Raw genomic sequence first — 4165 nt, 5'->3', positions numbered from 1 at the left:
TTTTAAAAATAATTCCATCCACACGTCCCTGCATACTTGCGCTCTTAGACGCGGTTATGAGCTTGTCAGAACAGTAGTTGACAGTGGAAAATTGGAATTTCGATAGTAAATCCTCCTAATGGAAACACCACAATTTCGAAAAAACTCGCATTTTTCAAAAAAAAGTTTATGCGCTTACAGTAGGTGGCATTTGAGGACGTATCGAAACAGACATTTTTCGCAAAACTGCTTTGGAAACACTTTTCGAAATAGATGCGCCTCTCTGTGTGTCTGTGAACAGCTTCATCTGCAGCTGCACTTCTGCAGCTTGGAGTCTGAAGATGCTGAAATCTCGTTTGAGGAAAAGTGCGAGAGCAGGGACAGAAACTTAAATGCATCTGGTCGTGTTTTTAAACAGAAAAAGGTCCAGCAGCTTACTTGCTGGAATGGTTATTTAAAAAAAAACCGCTGAACAGGTTTCTCACGCTCACCTGAGACTGTCAATAGACTCTGCGCGGTACGCACTCTCCAGACAGAGCTGTGACGTCACCGCAATGCTCCTTTTTTAGTGAATCAAATAAAAAAAAATACTTGTTCTCATTCATCGTCGTGTTTTTAATGACTTATCGCGTGAGTTGGTTTGTGCTTTATCGCAAAATGATGATTTAATGGAAACAGTGTCATTTCCAATCATTGTTTTTTTCAAAATTCCTAGAATTTAGATAAAGTTTTGCGCAAATGTGTAATGGAAACGCAGCTAGTACTGACGTGTATGCATTAATTGTCGCAAAAAGTGACGTTTAAAAACGCAAATCACCGGTTATTCCCGTCCACACGCAGACGCAAAAACTGAGTTTTCCAAAATCTTCACTTTAGCCAGAGTTTTCCAAAACCACCGTTTTCAGTGACTGAAACCTCCGGTTTCGTGTGGACGATAGGCCGAAACGTATAGAAATATATTCGTTTTAGCAGATACCCGGGTACGTGTGGACAAGGCCTAAGTTAGCGAGAAATGATGAACGTTTAACACTTGTGCTGTAGCGAAAAGCGAAATTTGCATTGCTAATGCTAGCTTGAGGCTATAAGCTTGCACGTACAAACGGAGCTCTCAGCAATGGAGAGGAGGCGGGGTTGCTCTGTGTCAACAGTCCCGTCCACAACCCAGAATTGTATTTCAAATGAGCTACTGCCTCTATGCATAAAATATATCTTAAATAACGACAACAAATTTTTGGATTTTGGCAGAAAAATGAATAATCTTAATTTAAAGACGACTTAATTTAAACACTACTAAAATAATGTGGCTGGACTGGGACTTTAAGTTTTTACTCATTTTAAAGTTGTTTCTTCACATTTTTATATGTTTAGACAAGCTATATGTCATCCACCATTCCTGACCTTTCTGAATAAAAAATGTCCTCTCTACAAAGGTGAGTCTTTTAAATTAATAATAAAACTTTGATAACCAGTGACAGGAAATAAACCAAAAAGAGGGAAAACCCTTCTGTGGGGAAGACGGGAAGTGTGGAGAAAGACCTTGCTAATCTAGAGGAGAAAACTGTAAAATATGAGCTCTTCCAGAACAATAAAAGGGTGTGTGGTCAGGGATGAAAAAAATCACAGACATCAAGTGGAAGAAGGATTGATCTGGTGGAAGCCTGGAGCAAAAAATGTGCTGAACATGGATTTTAACAGGTTCCCCTCAGGTGGAAGCTTAGCCTGCTCTTCTGTCCTCAACCATTCTGACCTCACACCCTCCTGGCCCCATGCTAGCTATAGCACACCTTCACAATCTGCAGCTGAGGTGACCCAAAGCACCAGAGAGTCACAGAGACCAATGCAGACCAGTCAAAGAGTCTGCAACATTCTTAAATAGAGTCAGTAGAATCTCAAATTTCCTCTGCAAACATACTGGCTACAAGCAGAAAAGAAGAATAAAAACAAAACCTGGATCATTTACCTGTTCCCCAGCAAACAAGTGAGGTAGTTGGAAATGACCAGAGAGAGAAAAGATGACTGCAGTCTGGACCAAATAAAGTATATGTGATCTTGGTTCAATAATAAATTTAGAAGTTATTTTAAGCATAACACTGTCAAATGCTGATTTCACAAAAGAACAAATGTGATTAACATGGAAGTTAGAACTGAGCCGGAGCTTGGTCCTGGCTGCTGGAGGGGGTCTGGTTGTAGAACTACACGATTACATAGTGAGTTTTTGCAGATGCAGTTGCAAACCTCCTGTACAAATGCTGAAGGCTTTGGATTGATGAAAACAACCTAACAGCAATATCTGCAAAAGGTCTAAATGTAGTACTGAAGTTCCTCTACCAGACCCCGTCTGTTCCCTGGATAAACCTTGAAATTCTGTCTATTTCAGGGCTCTAGACTAACTTTTTGTACTGGTTGCACCAGTGAGCCCCACTTTTTTTTCTTTTTTTCCAGCACAAACGTTTGGTGCACCAACCTTCGACTGCATTGCATTTAACAGCACTTTTACATGGTCCCTTTCCTTTGTATTTGCTGTCGATATCTGCATCCAGACTTGAAAATGATTAACTTACAAACTGGTAAACATAAAGCTCTTTATTTGAAACACAATTCTACAATAATGACAAACGACTAAATTTATAAAGTATATAAAAATAATAATAATAATAAATGCGCAGTTTGAAAAAGCTTAAATTTGTGGCAGCAAGTGAAATGGGTGGAGCCTAAGTCTCCTTGCTCTGTTCCATTCTGAAGCATCCACTTGTAGACAAACAGATCCATGAACGTCTTTGTTTTCCTGGTCAGCTGGAATCTGGATCAGAACTGTTCGTCTGCATAGAAATGATATTGCTCATCATCTTTGTTGCAAGCTAATGTTAGCTTGGGGGTGTGAGGGGCTGTGAGTTAGTGGGAGAGCGAGTAAACAAAGATTTCCTGAGATATCAGCGTTAGGTTTACTTCACACCAACAGCCCCGCCCACAACTAAGAGGCGAATTTCTAATGAGCTCCTGTCGCTCTGCAGAAACTATGACCTAGAAAATGACAAGTTTTTAGATTTTGCCTAAAACAGCAGAGTCATAATAAAAATAACTTTAAAACACTTTAAAAACAGATCAAATATAGTTTAAAATACTTCACAAAGCTAAAGCTTAAAAAACAAAAAACAAACAAAAAAAACATTTAAACGCTTTGTGATCAGCACAGAGCCATTCATTTTATTTTTTCTGATTTTCTCTTGTTTTTTGAAACATTTTCTTTTTCATTTTTTTTAATCATTTTGGTTTGTGGATTTTTTTTCTAAAACTTTGTTTTTTTATTATTCGATTTTCATTTTTATTGTCATTGAGATCTTTATAAGGTTTTGTGCTGATTAATTTCTTTATGTGATCTAATTTATGCTTTTGTACATCTCTTCAAAATAAATAATCTTAACCTCTCAACATCATCCGTATCTTCTAATGTAGAATATATGATTTGCTTCACTTGCTTTAAATGAAAAGTAATCTGCCAATAAACTAGTAGATTTTGTCTTAGTAAGATTTATTCAAATAAGTTATGTCCTGTTCTCTTAAAGCTAAATTTAACATTTAACCCTTTAACACCTGAGGCATCGCCAATGACGCTTAAACACAAAATCATTAACGTACTATAACTTTTCAACCGGTAACACGAATGGCATTTGAAGAAACCAAATGCCATTTTGGTCATACTCCTTAGCCTGCTGCCCAGTCTTTTTTTTTTAATCGAGGCTGCCTACATTAACCTTTTGAGAGGTCCTAGACCTGCTGGAAACCAGGAATCCCTCTTGGTGGAGCTCCCTGATGCTGTCTAAAACAAAAAATGGCATTTGGTTTTTTCAAATGCCATTTTTTGGCAGAATAATGCAACCACCAGGGACACAATCCAGTGTCTCTGTGTGCCGGTCCCAAGTCCGGGTAAATGCAGAGGGTTTTGAAGGAAGGTCACTGAAATAGACCCAAACCAAATCATCACAAACTTAAGTTTTACTTCTGATCCGTTGTGTTTGGGTTAACTCCAACCTCCACTGCTGGGTTGACCTACATGGTAGAAATCCTTGAATCTGTTGATGTACACCAAAGTCAGGGTCACCATTCATCTTAAGTAGGGGTCTTTTAGAGCCTGGTTGGTTTGTTGGACTCCTCCATCAGCTGACAGGTACCGACAGTTGAAGCCAGC

This window comes from Oryzias melastigma, linkage group LG9 (genome assembly GCF_002922805.2).
Source record: "Oryzias melastigma strain HK-1 linkage group LG9, ASM292280v2, whole genome shotgun sequence".
Classification (NCBI taxonomy): Eukaryota; Metazoa; Chordata; class Actinopteri; order Beloniformes; family Adrianichthyidae; genus Oryzias; species Oryzias melastigma.
Note: the sequence above shows the minus strand (reverse complement) of the source record.